This window comes from Castor canadensis, chromosome 3, assembly GCF_047511655.1.
Source record: "Castor canadensis chromosome 3, mCasCan1.hap1v2, whole genome shotgun sequence".
In the NCBI taxonomy this organism is placed as follows: Eukaryota; Metazoa; Chordata; class Mammalia; order Rodentia; family Castoridae; genus Castor; species Castor canadensis.
This window is the reverse complement of record NC_133388.1, coordinates 162439761-162457493: the sequence shown is the minus strand read 5'-3', so window position 1 is coordinate 162457493 and position 17733 is coordinate 162439761. Positions and strand designations below refer to the sequence as shown.

General features: G+C 39.0%; 1 protein-coding gene across 1 annotated transcript in view; it reads left to right on the top strand.

Annotated features, from left to right (window-relative positions):
- Positions 1-17733, top strand: part of Ncald (neurocalcin delta) — a 380673-nt gene that overhangs the window by 194778 nt on the left and 168162 nt on the right. Inside the window, exon 3 of the mRNA XM_074068948.1 lies at positions 13953-14036. The gene's annotated coding sequence lies outside the window, so the exon portion shown is untranslated. The remainder of the gene's footprint in view (positions 1-13952; positions 14037-17733) is intronic.

Here is a 17733-nt window from a genome sequence, read left to right as displayed (position 1 = left end):
AATCCTAGCCACTCAAGAAGCAGATATCAGGAAGATCGAGGTTCGAAAATAGTTCATGAGACCCTATCTCAAAAAGACCCATCACAAAAAGGGCTGGCAGAAAGGCTCAGGGTATAGGCCCTGAGTTCAAACCCCAGTACCACAAACAAACAAAAAGAATGCCATCAAACCCAGGGGGTTGTCGTGAAAGTTCTAGATGCTCCTCCACTAGTGATGGTTATGTTCCAGTACTGGGCTGACTTAAAACTTTTCAACTATGGTGGAAGCAATCGGCATTCAGTAGAAAGTATACTTTGAATTTTGGATTGGAATCATTTGCTGAGGGGGCACAGCTCCCAGTCAGTCATGAGACTAGGAGAGGACACAGCCCATGCTGTACAGGGCACAGTGCCACTAAGTCATCACACCCAGTATGTTGCTCTCACCCTTCTCAGCCTCTTTCTTTTTCTGTGAAAAGAATTTTCAACATGTGACATTTTCATCTCATGATGAGATTATGTCCCAATAGCAAGACCATGTTTGTTCACTGTGAATTTTTTATTCATTTTCATTTTAAGTATGCTTGCATTAAAAGATGATTTATCTTGATTGCTGTGATTTTTATTTTTTATTTATTTATGTATTTTTGGTGTCCTTTTAAATGTGTGCCCCATGCAAGTATGCTACTTAACTATTTGACCTCCTTCTCCCCTTCCCTGCATTGCATTGGGCTGAAAGTTTTTAGAGAGGTCTCAGGTCCCTAATATCCCACTCTGTATTTTCCCCTGACCCAATCTGGGGTGGTGAATTTTATTTAAATATAACTTTTTTTTTGGTACTGGGGTTTGAACTCAGGACCTTGTGCTTGCTAGGCAGGTGTTCTACCACTAGAGCCACACTTCCAGCCATTTTTGCTTTAGCTATTTTTTTTTATATATAGTCTCATATTTATGCTTATGTCAGCCTAGACTGTGATCCTCCTATTTATGCTTCCCACATAGGTAGGATTATAGTTGTGTGCAACCACACCCAGCTTTTATTGGTTGAGATAGAATCTCATGAACTTTTTGTCCAGGCTATCCTCAAACCATGATCCTTCTGATAACAGCCTCCCCAGTAGCTAGGATTATAGGCATTAGTGAAAAGAAAAGAGTATTGAAATTTTGATGTATTTTCCAGTTAAATGACTATAAAAGATATGATTTAGAAAAAAAATGTAAGTAAACACTTCATCAGAAACTTGCCTTAGGCTGGGGGTCAGCACGTAACAACTGGGTCCTGGCTGCCTATTTTAAGTGACAGTTTTCAGCACACAGACCTGTGCCTTTGTTTTCCCGTCAACCATGACTGTTTTTGTGTCACAATGGCAGAGCTGAGTAGTTGCAATAGAGACCACAGAGGCCCGAAAGCTGAAAATATTTATGCCCTTAAAATAAAAAGTGTGAGCTTCTGATTTACGTTATTACAGCATTCAGATGCTCTTGGATCAGAATGTAGATTGGTAGCCATTTAGAACTCTGAGTTGTTTGGAGCTTGACGTAACAGAGAATGCAAGGACTTTTGCAGTGACTGTTACAATCCTCCATTGGCAAGAAGTGGGGAAATGGAGAAGGGATCAGAGTTCAAAAAGTAACTGGAGAGGGACAGCAGTGGGTGGATGAGTCTGTGTCCAGCTGTGCTCCTTGGAGTTCTGTTACAGTCCAGCTGTGACTTGACATCACAGAGGTAGGAGACCCGGGTATGAACTTGACATTGCCTATAATTGGTAGTAAGCAAACAAAGAGCGTGTGAAAAAGTGCATTCAATGCATCATCCCATAAATGATTCATGAATTTAATTACTTCACTCTGTTAATGTGGTTAAATTTTAACTAACCCATGTCAGTAATTCAGCAAGCATTCAGTGAGCATCTATTTATGCAGAAATCGTGTGAAGCCCCCTTCCAAGAGGTTCACATATAAGTCTGAGTGTGTACAGATGGAGATAGGAAGGACCTGGAGTGGTGTCCTGGTAGTTTTTAGTTTGAGGTGCATAGAGGAAACCACAGGGAGGTGAGAGGGGAAAGATCAATTCCTGGAAACCTCTGAGTGCCGGCTGGTGTAGCCCCAGAGAACTTCTTTGATCTAAGAAGTAGCATACCCATATTTTACCTTAATTAGGATGTTAATTGAGTGGTAGTGTGTGGAGGATGGAGAGTAGTGACAGTGCAAGTAGTGAAACTAGACAAAGGCAATTTTAATAGCTTGGTAGGTAGGGTTTTTAGTCATCCAGAAATGATAAAGGCCTCAAATCAATGAAATCTATGAAAATAGAAGGAAGATAGGTCTGAGAGTGTTGGTTAGGGTCAAACCCATCAAGATCCAATCACTTGAAGAGGGAGGACAATTGGATTTGGACTACAGGTCATTGGAGGTTGGAAATAGGGAGAAAGGTGGAGGAAGCAGGTTTGGGGGTAAGAAATATTCATTTCAGTTTTGTATTTAATGAATTGGAAATAGTGTAAGACACCTAGGGGAAAGACAGACAAATGTAAGAGGTGGGGGGGGGGAGGGAGAGAGAGTGATAAAGAAGAAGAAGGAAAAGAAGGAGTAGAAAAAGGGGAAGGAGAAGGAGAAGAAGAAGAGGAAATAATGAGAACAGAGGAAACAGGAGGGGAAGGGAGAAACTGGTGCCATAGATAAAGATTTAGGAAGTTTCTGAGAAAAGATCATCATTGGACCATAACATAGAAGATAAAAAGTAGGAAGCTTGGTTAAAATTGAATTTCACATCAACAGAGAATAAGGTCTTAGTGTAAGAATGTCCCATGCAAAATTTTAGACATACTAAAAAAATTATTATGAACTGGAAATTCTATATTTTTATTTGCTAAATCTGGCAACCCCAGGCCTGGTGATTGCTTTGGTTTATGTGATGGTCAGAAAAGGAGGAAACAGTAGAAAAGCTTGGGAATGGACAGACAGATCCCAGGTTCACTGTCATGGACTCAAAGGGCTGAGTGGGTTTCCAAGAGTCAAGCAGAAAGGCCAAGGTCATTGAATTTGGCAACTTGGAATTCATCAGGCACCTTGCAAAAAGCAGATGGAAATCAGGTTGCAGTGGGTTACGGAGTAAAAGCCAGTGATATAAATAGTATATACTAGGGAGCATGATGGAGAAGAAAAGGAAAGTGATAGAATTGTAAGGAGTGACACAATAGAAGGCAGGTGTGCAGGATTAGAGAAACTGAGGCTGTTATCAGCTTTTGAAGGAACCCAGAAATGTGGCCTCAAGATGGAAGAGAGGTAGTAAGGAGGAGTTGGAATGAGATGTGGAAGATAGTGGAGGGAAGTTTCGGGAATAAATGGAGGAATTAACCTTTGCACGGAAGATGCTCCCTGTTCTTCAGAGTCATGAAGGAAGCAGGGAGTGATGGATAAAGATAAAATTTTGAAAGGGGAAGAGAAGGAAGGCTCTTTATTTCCATTTGATGTCAGACTATGCTATTGATTTGGCCTTTTTTGTTTTTTCTTTTTTGGAAGTACTAGGATTTGAACTCAGGGCTTCATGCTTGACAGGCAGGCACTCTACCACTTGAGCCACACCTCCAGCCCCAGACTGCTTTTGAGAGGGCATGTGATGGAGGAAGGGTTGGGGCCAGAAGGGGAAAACTCAAATTTAGAATGCCTCCTCTTCACCAATTGCCCAGGACAGATAATGGTGAAGAGCTCAAAGCTGCTTATAATTCATCCAAGTGGGAACACTGTTTTCTTCATGTTGTGTTTTCTTGCAACTCCAGCAATCCATAGCGACTCATAGCATGTGGAATTGCTCACTAGAGAAGGGAAAATTGCAGAAATAGAGTGGAACAGCCTTGCTTCTTTCCATTTTGTTAAACCAGAGGTTTCTGACCGTAAGAAGATTAGGGCTGTTTTTATCTGCATTCCCGGTCATACAGGGACGTCTGGCAGTAGGCGTTTTGGGGACCTGTGGAATTTCTAGTTGGGAGTTTCTGTCCCCACCATGTAACTAGTATCATGTGGGGTTAGTGACTTTGCCATGTCACACTCAGCTCATTGGGGACTCACAGATGTACAGGTAACATACTAGTCCAAACCAACCTTCTGTTTTCTGGAAGCTGAGGTGAAAAGGTGTCCAAGCTATTCTGCAAGTGGAGAAGATGAGGGGAGGAGAAAAACAGCCTGGGATCTCTGGTAGCTGCTTTGCCTCTCTTCTGGCAAGAGCAGGGATACCCTTTGTGGCACTGGGAAGGAGCCATTTGCAGAGCTGCGGAGGCTTGAACGAGCTGAGAAAGAGAGAGAGCTATTTCAGGGAGGGGTGGGGTGGTGCTGTCTGCCTGGGGACGTTCTTCAGTGCCTCCACCTCCAGAGAGCTTAGCATCTCTAGCTCTTTCTCCACAGCCCTCTTCCCTCCCCCTCATCCCCACCACAAAGGCACAAATGAAATTCCTAAAAGTAGGCTTCTGCTGTCTAGTTATTTTTAGTGTTTGCTGTTAGTATTTATCAAGCCTTTCAGCATTCATTTGTCCTCCCACCCATTTCTCTTCCTGCCTCCCTGTGCTTGGCGTAGGATGGAAGGAGCAGACATAAGAAGCAGCTGGTGACCTCGTAGAAATATGTCCTAGAGAGAGGAGACTGTGGATCTTTAAAATCAATGTCCCCCCTCCCCCACCTTGAAGAGAAGAAAGAAAGATGTGTATTCCATAAGCCTTGGAGAGCAATAAAAGCCTTGGTGAATGTGAACCCATTTGAACACCTAGGTGGTGTAAGCTAAGTTGTCCACGTACGCACGCCATGCAGGCAGAAATGGGTCAGAGGCTGGGTATCAAGCAGAGGTCAGGGGAAGCAGATGCCAGAGAAGAGGAAATTATAAAAATCCAAGCAAATGCTCAGGGATTTGAGAGAGCTGAAGTTTGGTGTAGGGATAGGGTTGAAAGGTCAGGGTTGGAAAACTCTTCGATACTGCGTAAATGATGACTTAATGCTCGTCCTGTGCCCTGGAGCCAATGCCAGCTGTAGCAGCCACATTGCCTCGTGGAGCACCTTCCAAGACCTGTTTCAACAGAGACTGTTGCATGGAAGCAGGACCTTTCCAAATCTGAGCCTCCTCAGTGTGCCATGGATATTGGATCCTTTGCCTACCCATCAATGTATCCATCTCGTAGGAAGCTGAAAGGAGTTGTTTCTTTTTCTAACTTCAAAAAAAATATGCTGGCTTGATTGTTGGATTCTTTTTCACTTTATTATCCTTTTCAGTTTCTAGGAAGATATAATAAGTGAAGTAAAAGACAAATTCAGTGGCGAACAGTAGAATACAGAGAACAGAAGAATCAGACTTGTTAATGGAATAAAAGATATCACCCAATGTGAACAATAGAAAAAATAGGCAGAGAATAAAAAAAAGAAAGTAAAAAAAGCAGCAGGGTCTTTGGAGACTTAGGAGGATATAAAAATTGTCTGATATATATGATCTGCATCTAGGAAGAAAGGAGAAAGTGGGCAAGGCTCGCAAAGTATTTGAAGACACAATGACTGAAATTTTCCAAATTTGCCAAAAGACATTGACCTACAGAATCAAGAAGTTGAGTGAAATCCCCAAAAGGACTAACCCAAGGAAATTCTCCAAAGACACGGTACAGCCAATCTTCTGAAAAATGAAGTCAAAGAGAAAATCTTGAAAGTAGCAAGAGAGAAATGGCATCTATCTACAGGGGGAAAAGAGATGATTTCCATCAGAAAACATGTAGGCTAGAAAGAAGTGACACATTTTTTAAATGCTGAAAGACAAGAACTGGCAACCCAGAATTCTACATCCAGTGAAAATTGCCCTTGAGAATGAAGGGGAAATCAGGAATTTTCAGCTGGAGAGGAAGTTAGAATCTGTCACTAACAAACTTACCTTGAAGAAATAGTTAAAGGGAGTCTTTAAAATGGAAGAAAATGATAAAAGAAGGAATCTTGGAATATCAAGAAGAGAGAATAATAGAAGCAGCAAAACTCTGATAAGTACAGAAACATTTCCTTTTCCTCTTAATTTTTCTGTTATGTTTAATGATTGAAACAAAGAATTATGATACTCTCTGATGTGGCTCTCAATGTATGTATAAGAAATATTTAACTATCTTATAAATGAGGAAGATTAAAAAGATATGAAGGGAGGTAAGGGCTCTACTTTAATTGCTAAAACATTGCCATCAGTAGTCTCTGGTAAGTTTTATATATTTAATGTAATATGGAGAGCAATCATTGAAAAAACTGTGCAAAGAGATAAACTCTGAAACACTATAGATAAATAAAAATGGAATTTTAAAAGTGTGCCAAGCCCTACCATATGGCTCACAAATGAAAATAAAGGAAAAGAAAGGCCAGAAGCCCATAGCTCACGCCTGTAACCCTAGCTACTCAGGAGGCAGAGATCAGAAGGCTCGCAGTTCGAAGCCAGCCAGAGGAAATAGTTCGCGAGACGCTATCTCAAAAAAACCCACCACAAAACAGGACTGGCAGAGTGGCTCAAGGTGTAGGCCCTGAGTTCAAATCCCAGTACCACAAAAAAAGGAAGAGAAAGAAGAGAATAAATACACAAAAAATGGTAGATTTAGTCTAAGCATATGTATAATTACATTAACTTTAAATAGTCTAAAATATATAAACTAAAAGACAAAGATTAACACAAGGGATTTAAGGGAAAAACGTAAGTGTATGCTATGGATATGAAACTCCCTTCAAATATCGCAATGTATGAGGGTGATAAAAAGGATGAGAGATACTTTCTGTCCAAACATTGATCAAAAGACAGTAGGAAAAAGTATATTAACATCAGGTAAAGAAGACTTCTGAACAAATTCCCAAGGACAAAGAGGGCTATTGCATAATGAAAAAGGAGTCAACTCAAGAAGGCATAGAAAACATACATTTATATGCAAATCTGAAATACGTAACAAACAAGAGAGTTGGAAAATATGTGAAAGAAAACTGATATAACAGAAAGGAGAAATGACAAACTCGTAATTTGAGTTGGAAACTTTCAAGCCCTCTCAACACTGTTAGAACAATTAGAAACTCAGCTAACACAAAGACTACAATGTTATCAATGAACTTGATCTAATGTTTATAGTATACACACAACAGAAGAATGGATATTATTTTCAAGAGCTTGGAAAATACATACCAATGTACACCATAAGTATAAACCAAATCTCAATAAACTGAAAATACAGAGTATATTTTCAAGCTAGAAACCTTTAGCAGAGAAATGACAGGAAAATCTGCGAACAGTCAAACTTCCAACTCCTCTGTGTGTGGAAGACATAGAAAAAATATATTGAAGTGAATGGAAATGAAAGTAGAATATATCCAAATTTGTGAGACTCGGCTGTAGAAGTTCTGAAATGAAAAACACCAATATAATATTTATATTAAAAAGAGGAAAAGTCTCAAATCAGTAATCTAAGCTCTTATCTCAAGAAACTAGTTCTTCAAGAAACTAGAAAAAGCAATATAAACCCAAAGACAGCATAAGGAAGACACAAATTACCAATATCTACAATCACAAATAAGAGCCACTATGGACCTGTGGCCATCAAAAGAATAAAAAGGGAACACTACAATCTCTCTACATGTAAATTTGGCAACTCATATGAAATGGACTAATCTCCCAAGAAGCATAAAACAGATATACTAATAGTATATCACACACTATAAAACAGATAATTCTAATAGTCTTATAAATCAGAAATTGAATTAGTAATAGAAAATTAGTACCAGAAAGTTCCATCCCCAGACAATTTCACTAGAAAATTCTACCAAAAACTTACACCAATTCTTCACAACTTCCCCTAGGAACTAAAAGATGAGGTAATAGTTTCACAATTCATTTTATGGAATGAAATCAGTTCATTGATAATGTTGAATTCTCTATGCTAGCTGAGTTTCTAATTGTTCTATCAGTTTTTTATACCAAAACTCATAAGAGAGTATAACAAAAGAAAACTGGAGCTAATGACTCCTACAATGACATGCAAAAATCCTTGTCAAAATATTAACTCATAGTATTCAGCAATATTCAAAAATAATTATATGCCATAACTAAGTGAGATTTATTCCAGGGATGCAAAACTGGAATATTTTAAAAATCAATCAATAGTTTAAAAATCAGTCAATGTAGTGCATCATATAAGTCTAAAGAAAATCTAAAGTCCCAGTCATACTAATCAGTGCATAAAAGTTATTTGATCAAATTCAACAGCCGTTCATGGTCAAAAACTCTTGGAAAAATAGGATTAGAGACAGACTTTCTCAAACTCATAAAGTAATCTGCAAAACACCTGCAGCCAGCATTGTACTTTATGGTGAAAGACTGAGTCCTTCTTCCATGAGATCAGGAATAAGGCAGAGATGTCTGTTCTCACCACTCCCATTCAACATAGTGCTGGAAATTCTACAAGGTGCAAAAAAAGTAAGAAGAGGAAATTAAAAATCATACAAATCAGAAAGGAAGAAATAAAACCTCTATTTGCAAATGACTAGAAAAATCCAATAGAATCTATTTAAAAAAAAAGCCCTACAATGAATAAGTGAGTTCAGCTGAGTTGCAGAATGTAAGATAAACATACAAAAATCAGCTGTATTCTAAGTACACATGGACACATGGACACTGAAATTCAGTGCACAATATCATTTACGATCATGTGAAAACATACAAAATATTTATGTGCATATCCTTAAAAAGCATTTATAGGATTTGAATGAGAAAAACTATAAAACAATAAAAGAAATTAAAGAATATTTAAGCAAATGGAGAAACACTGTGCCCATGGATGAAAAGACTCAGCATAGGAAAAGTGTTGCATCTTTCCCCAGTTGATATCCAGGTTCAGGTTTAATGCAATTTTCATCTTAAAATCCCAGCATGAGTTTTGGCAAAATAAACAAGATTATTCTAATGTTTATATGAAAAGGAAAAGAAACAAGGATACCTAAAACAATTTTGGAAAGGAATGAAGTGGGAGGAGCCACTGAAGCTGATTTCAAGATTATAAATCTACAACCATCAAAGCTGTACGCAATTAGTGGAGGAAAGACACATGGATCAATAGGACATGCAGGGAACATATAAGCAGATAGCCAACTGGGTTTTTTTGACAAGTAAAAACAATTCATTGGAAAAATACATTGTTTTCAATATATGGTGCTGGCACAATTGGATATCCATAGGTTAAAAACAGCAGCAAAGCAAAAGCTAAAAAACCCATACCCTATACAACTCAAAATGGGTCTTGGATTTAAATATAAAATATAAAATTATAAAACTTTTACAAGAAAAGGTAAGAGAAAACCTTTAGGACCTATGGGCTGCTGAAAAGTCCTTAAACATGAACTCTAAAAGAAAATCACGGATACATTTGACTTCATCCAAAACTCCATATTTGGTCTCGGAAAGGCGTGATGCTGTGGACTGCGAGAAAGTATCTGCGAAGCATACCCGCCACAGGACTCACCTCCGAAGAATTCAAAACTCTACAGGTTTTTTTTTTTTTTTAAACCAAATGATCTAACTAGAGCATGGGCATTAGACATTTTATTCTAAAGACTATTTAGATGACAAATGAGCACATAAAAGGAGGTCAGGGTCATGACCTCCTTGGGAGAGGCTCCTGACAGCACGGTGGGATAGGAGGACACTCCTGTTAGGGCAGCCAAAAGGAAAAATAATGGGAATGCCAAATGCTGGCAAGAATGTGGAAAAGCTTAATTGCCATTCATTGATGGCAATGGTATGATTACTCTGGAAAATAGTTTGACTGTTTGATTAAAAACCAAACATATGCTTAACATGTGACCCAGAATCACTTTCTTGGGCATTTACCTCAGAGAAACGAAAACTTACATTCATACAAAACACTGTGCGTAATTGTTCCAGCAGATTGATTTGTAAAAGTCCCAGACTGAAAGCAAACAAAATATTCTATAATCGATGAGTGGCTCAATGAACTGTGGTACTTTCATTCTGTGGACTACTACTCAGTAATGAAAAGGAACACACTATTGACAGATGCAACAACAGGGATGGCATTAAAGGGCTTTGTGCTGAAGGGCTGCATACTGTCTGGCTGTATTTATTAATGTTCTAGACAAAATTACAAAGATGGAGAGCATGTTAGTGGCTGTCAGGGATGAGGAATGGGACCCAGGGTCGTGTGTGACTATAAAATGCTGGGAGGGTTTAGTTCAGCAATAGAGCACTTCTGTATCTTGATTGCTGTGGTGGTCATGTGAATTTATGCATGTGACAAAGTGACATAGAACTGTAAACAAATGTATTACATATGGGTTTGCCTAAGTAAACATATTGTTCAATCTTGCTGTTGTGTTTTGTTTATTAAAAAGCTGTCATTTGTACGTAGTCAGCTGATACTTTTTCTTTCTTGTATTGTGTTTCTAAGGTTCTCCCAATTTGTTGACTGCAGCTGTGATTTGATGTTCTCTGTTGTCTACTATTCCATTGGATGAATATGAAGAAAATTTCTTCATCTGTTGATGGACATTTGTGTTAACTCTAGCTTTTTGCTCGTTTGAATAAAGGTGTTAAAAATACTGCATATCTCAGTGCAAATATGCAAGAGTTTGTCCAGATGTCTCAGTCCATTTGTGCTGCTGTAACAAAATACCCAAGACTGGGTAATTTATAAATACCTGAAATTTACTTCACTTAGTTCTGGAGGCTCTGAAGTGCAAGGTTAAGGTACTGGAGGTTCAGTGTCTGGCAGGGTCTGGTCTCTGTTTCCAAAAGGGAGCCTGTTGCTGCATCCCCTGGGGGAGGGGAGCAAATGCTGTGTTCTCACCCAGCAGAAGGGCAGAAAGGCAAGAGGGTGCGCTCTTCAGCTTGGAGCCTTTTTAAATAAGGGTTCTAATCCCATTCATGAAGACAGAGCATCATGATTTGATCACTTCCCCTAAGTCACACCCTCAATTCGCCCACCTGAAGTTGGAGGGGACACCATTGCCCACACCATAGCACTGACGTATGCAGGCAGGCATGGACTTACTCAGGCGGGTGCTAGGTGAGCATTTGGTTGGATGAGATTAAAATCTCCCAGTGTTTATATCAATGTATACCTCCACGTAAGTTTAATTTGCCTTTTTTTTTTTTTCAGCACTGAGGTTTGAACTCAGGGACTTTACACTGAGCCACTCCACCAGCCCTATTTCTGTGAAGGGTTTTTGAGATAGGGTCTTGTGAACTATTTGCCCGGGCTGGCTTTGAACCCTGATCCTCCTGATCTCTGCCTCCTGAGTAGCTAGGATTATAGGTATGAGCCACTGGTGCTGATCTAATTTGCCTTGTCTTGATTACAAATGAGGTTACTCATCTTTCCACATGTCCATCAACCCTACGACTTCCTCTCTTCTGTGACACACTGTCAGGCCTTTTGCTTTTTCTATGACTGATTTGTAACATTTTCTTTACATAATTTGAATACTGGACTTTTGTTCCTTTTGTGAACAAATGGCAAACTTGTCTCAGATATTGGTTGGTCTTTTTGCTGTCTCTTGAAGAACAGAAGCTCTTCATGTTACAGACTCAAATTCGTCCACCTTTCTTTTATGGCCAGCACTTTTGTGCCTTCAGAACTCTGTTCCGATTTTGAGGTCTGAAAAATACTGTTCTTATTTCCCTCTAAGCGGTTAAGCCTTTTGCTTTTCACAACTAAATCCTTAATCCCTCTGGAATCGATCTTTGGATATGGTTTCTCCTTGGCTCAGAGTTATTCCATCCTTCATGAGAGCTGTGTTATCTTTTCATAGCTGAGTGAATGAGAAAATCAAGGAAGAAAGTTCTCATCCACAGCAAGATTTGGGAAGGTGACCAGTTTTCTCTTAGGCAAACTTGAAAAAAATTTTGCTAAAATGGCACAGGTTTCCTTTGCTCTCACCAACACCTTCTTGCTTTAGCAATTTTGCAAGTGCTTGCGTGTCACCTGTTAAAAAGTTAAGGGCTGGGGGAGTGGCTCAAGTGGTAGAGCTCCTCCCTAGCAAACAGGAGGCCCCGACTTCAGGTCCTTGTACCACCAAAAAACAGAAAGTTAAAAAAATGGTAATCCCGTCTTACCATTTGAACTATGACTCAGACCATTTAAACAGCTATTTGTTGAGAAAGAAAGCATTCATTTAAAAAACTTTTGCCTGTGGTATTCAGAGAATGGGTTCTGGTTTTTGGAATGCAGTTTGTTGAAAATATCACTGACCAGGAAGTCAAGAGACCTGGGTGTAAGCTTTGATCTGTCATTACCCATTTGCGCAGCCTTTTTGTATTAATGAGGACTATGTTCAGCAGCCTATAACAAGAGTGCAGTTGTGGTGGCTTAACCAAATAGAGTTCATTTTTTCTCAAGCATCAGCCCAGAAGCAGGAAAGCAGTCCTCATGCAGGGGATCCTCTAATTTAGGTTTTACAGAATGTGACTTTTGTCTTCGTGCTTGTTATTTAGGACTGCAAGATACAGCTCATCTTCCAGCTTCAAGCATGAAGAGGAGACAGGCAAAGAACAAGGAGTGATTGGCAGACTCCTTTTGAACAACTTTCCCAGGAGCCCTGCCTGCTAACTTCCTTTTACATCACTTGTTCACCATCCTCAGCTGTAGGTTTAGTATGAACAGTGCCTGCCTTGAGTAAAACTAGGGCTCTGTAAGGTACAAGTCAGGCTGAGCATTGAAGAGGAAACCCGCAGTGTCTGTCCCTCTGTCTTAGCTCCCAGCAGGGAGGCCTGCCTATCTTTGGCAGGGGTGTTTGGATCACAAAATAGAAGACCAAATGCAAGAGTGTTTCATACATTACCAAATACATTTGGTGAACAAAGTGGACAGATTCTAACCGTTGCTCAGAGAGCAACGTGAAGCCTTGGGAAAGCAATGTCCATTGATCCTTGGCTCGTTCTCTTTCAGACATCCTCAGATGGCCCAAGTGTTAGTGTTTTTGTGGACATACATCCCCAATTCTCAGTCTTCAGGTTATGGTTGATCATTGCTGTGGTGGACATTTGTTGACCCATTTCTACAATTGTCATTTCCCTTCCTTAAAGAACCCTGCCAGTCTCTCCATGAAATTTTGTTAGATTGACTCTGCCTTCACTTCCAGGAGTAACCGTGGATTAGTTTAAATCACTTACCATATTAGATCCCAAAGAACAGTGATCGATTCAGTAATAGGCCATCTGAATTACCTCAGAAGTTTTGTTGACCTCAGAATTTTCTCCTGAAGCTGAAACCCTCTCAGATGATAGAATCTTGAATGGCTGTTGCCATTTTTGTACCAAGAGGAAAGTAGCCTGCGGACAAAGTCAATTCTCAGAGAATATGTGTGTCCAGGGAATTTTGGAGAATCAAATAAACCAGGAGCAAATTTCTGGTTTCCCCAAACCACCCCTGTGTTTTTTCCCAGCTCATACACTGAAATATTTCCTGGTGTTGTTGTTTAAGTAACTGAATTTGTCTTTTTGTTACTTGTAATAAAAAGATTCCTACATTATAGTTTCTACATATCTTCCAGGAAAGATATTCTATTACTTTATTTTATTATTTATTATATTAAATAGTTTATATTTTAGACATTACATTATTGGATGTATATCTATGCATATGTATGTATATATAAATTGTAGTTGAAGTTTATGGTCCTTCCTGAATTAAGACCATAAGCCCTGAATGTAACTAAGTGCTTATCTCTTAACCATTTCAGACCATGAGATGCTGGGCCTAGCGTCCTGCTCTTTTGGGGGCTGTGCCTGTTACTTCTCTGTATAAGATTCAGCCAAGTCTGTTGAGCCAAAAACCAATGAGGTTGAGCTATGTCAGTGTTTTTGTAGGTGTGTTTCCTGTTTCCTGTTTGCAAAGTCAACTAGAGAAGAAATAAAAGTAACAGCCGTACCTAAACTTTCTCCTGAGCTGTTAGATGTTCACTAACTATGAGTGATCTCAGTTGCAGAGCTGTTGACCTGCTGGGGATCGACCTGTCGTGACACGAGGAGGCTCTGAAGGCTGAGGCACTGTGTGACTGCACACTGTGAGTTACATTTTAACCTCTTGAAATGCCTAGGTTTTGGGTTGTAAAAATTCTGATGCAAAATGCAGGGGCTGTAGCCTGGTTAGGTTGCTGTGCGTTCATGTTTGCATTTGGCAAATAGAAAGAGCTAACTCACATCTATCGTTAAAGCTTTCATATGGGACATCCATTTCCATTTTTAACTCTAGATGAATTTATGTGTTTCTGAAATGAAAGCTTAACACCTATTCTAATTTTTAGAAACATTCCTGTTCTCTTCTGTGGGGACTGATTAAATGGTAACCTTATTTAAGTATCAGAGAGGTCGATGAAACCAAAATAAAACAGGGGATTTGATAATGAAGTAAAAACCTGGCTTGTTTGCTTCCTGGAAAAGAAAGATACTATATGTTCTTCTTAGTTTCCAAACCTACTGGAAGATTGAAAAGGATATTGTGCCACAAGTAGATGGGATGTTTTCTAATTTAGAAAAGATTCTTTGGAAAATCTATTTTAGTGTAATTAGGACAGTAGCACCAGCAATACTGAATTTCCTGTTAAAACTGGAACATTATTACTTTCCTCATTTGGTGAGATGAGATTCAAAAGTCATCTCATTGAATATTTAGGAAATTGGTTTCTCAGGAAGGGAGCACCACTTGTATATGAATTTCTTGGAAAACTTTCAAAATAAGCTAATGGCCTCTGATGAGAGCCAGCCAAGGTTTGTAGGCAAGGTAATATGGTCTAAGCCTTGGTAATACTTTTCGTGCCAATTGAAACTAAGTATGAATATTATTCTAATATTTTCTTGGCCAAACAGTTTGTATAAGAGCAAAGAGCATAAATAAAATAAAAAGGGACAAGACAAAACCCTTTCTTTTCTTTCTTTTTGTTTTTGTATTTTGCTGATATTTCAGGGAGCTAAGTTGGTGTAAAATGAAACTCAAATATATTCAGTTCACTTTCACTCCACTTCCTTTTCTCTCCCCCATCATTAAGTTTGTGTGGCTTAATTAAGTATTAAATGAGCAACATGGCGCATCTGGATATAACAAGAGGGTGAAAATGAGAAATCTTTATTCCGAATTTGATTGGCCAATCCTTTTAATGAACTCAGTAGAACAGTGATTAAAAAATATTTGAAGTCATGTTAAACAGGATCTAACATTTCCCCCCCTGACAGCATTGAAAACTAAAACTCAACCCCCTTGTGTCTCTCTTGCAGGCCAAGATAGAATTGTGCATTTAAATTGGTTAAGATCAGGCAGCCTGAGCAGCCCTTTCTTGTGCTTTTTGGTTGATCTACTTATGGATGTCATAACTCTAGACATGGCAGTGGCCTTTGGATCTTTCTGACATCAAACTAAACCATCATAGGAACATGTATATTCTTTCCAAAAGACAGCAAAGCCTGAGTGAGATCCATCACAAGCTCTTGGATTCTGGTCATTCATGCCCTTCCCCAACCATTCAGAACCCCGTTTTGTGCCTGTGCTCTCAGGGACAGGTGATTCCTTGGCTGTAAATTCCCTCAAGAGTGAGCCCAAACTAAGCTCAACTACATTTCTGGTTGACCTGAAAAACAGAGAGATCATTAGGCGTCTGCCAGACTCAAAGAAGGGAAATTTAGATAAGAAATAGAAAAAGCTTCCATGGCAGTGAAGAAGCCATCAGCCATCACTGGGTTGACAACTGTTGGCTGCAGACAGCAGTGGACAAGGCAGTGAAGAGTTTGAGCTCTTCAACAGAAATTAGACTTCCTAACTGGGACTTTCCAAAAAAAATGGCATAAGTCAGTAAATACTCCCCAAATTTCCAGGGCTTTGGGGAATTTTGTACAAGAAATCCAGACCATAGTAAAGATTGCCTAGTGGCAGAGATCTAGACAACAATAGACAGGAATACCATGTGGGAAGAAATTTCTTTAAAATGAAGCATATGGGTAGAGTGCAAGTTGTGATTATTACTGATGTCCTGTTACTTGGGTGGCTGTCTTTAGCCCCTTGAAGCCAGGATCATTTTCTCTGGATCCCCATGAAATCTATACCCTTTCTCCTTGGCTCCCCAGATGACCAGTTTCTGGTTACAGGATGTTGCACGGAATTACATTTTTCAGCAGTTTTTGGCATTACTGCCCACTTTCCTCCTTCTCTTAAAATAAGGAGTAGTGTTTTAATCCTCTTAGCCTTAGCACTCACTATACTTTTATTTTCAATGTCCCAAAAAATTCCCCTTGATCACAAAGCACCTATTTCCTCAAAAGAATACCTTTTATTCAGGAACAATATAGAGAGAATTATCACAAAGTCTTCTTAGCACAAGACACCAAATATCCAGAGGAGGATGAAAGTATGCTTCCAGATGTTTTGAATATAGACATAAAGACAAATGCTGATCATCCAAATAATCAATTCCCTGACAACCATTTTCCACTCATTTTGCTTTTGATGCTAAAACAACTAATAACTTCAGTGGGGAAAAACCTGCCTTTTAATTAGTATGTAGAAAAAGAATAGGGAGAGAAGAGTTGATTTCCCAGAAATTTTGTAACAGGTCCTTTTAATTTCAGATAGGCATAAAATAATATGGCAAGCACCTATTAACTTGAGACCTTGTGAAGAGAGACACTCATATATTTGGTGACAGACCATATTTCTAGAAACAGAATGTATTTTTATTCAATAAGTATTGTTCAGGCACCTGCTATGTGAGAGACTTTGTGCTGAATAAAGGGGCTATTGATGGGGAACAGAAAGGCATGACTTCTGTCTACCAGGAGGTTGTGCTATAGTTTGAACCTTGAGTGTCTCCAAAGGACCCATGTGTTGAAGGCTTGATTGCAGTTTACAGCATTATTGGGAGGTGGTGAAGCCTTTAAGGGGTGGGGCCATGTTTCTCAACCATGATGAATACTTTGTTCTTTACCCATTGCCAACAGGGGGGGAAAATAAAGAAAACAACAATAGGGAACTATGAAACTATAAAATATAGGCATCACACCTACTTTCACTGGAAATCAGAAATTGCTCCTCAAAAATTATGAAGGTGTTGGGATGGGTGTAAATGGTTCTAGGCAAAGGCCTGAGATAAAAGGAACACAAAGTTTTCTAGGACCTGAACCAAGATCTGTGTTTCTGGTAAGCATGAGGGCATGATGCAAACCAGAGTGGTGTCAGGGACCAGTAGACAATGAATGAATGAAAAAGCATGAGTAGTTTCCAACAAGGAATGAGTCCTATTGTCTCCTGTCATTGGTGTAAAAATAAAAGGAGTTTGCCACTGTGCAGTAGCTCTGCTATTTGGGAGAAAGTATTCATTCTCTCATTCATTCCATTTACTTATTTATCCAATAAACACAAGACGAAATCCCTATTCATGTGGAACTTAAATTCTAATGGAATAGGAAGAATAGTATGTCAATAAGCAAATACTACGTTTTATAGTAAGTTTTTCTTTATGAGCAAGTAGTGTAAGTGATCTTTAGATGTAATTTAAATATATACTTAGATGTTTGTGTGGGTGTAAATGTATTTAAGTGTGGTCAAACTTTTGTTGAATGATAAAAAGGTTATATATTCTAGCAGTTCTTCGTAGTACTCAGTACACAAAGAATTTGGGGAGATTCAAGAAGAGGAAATAAGAGTGTGCAATGGTGGATTTTCATTAGTCTATTCTTGATTCTGACGACACAGTGATGCCACTGTCCTCTTTATAC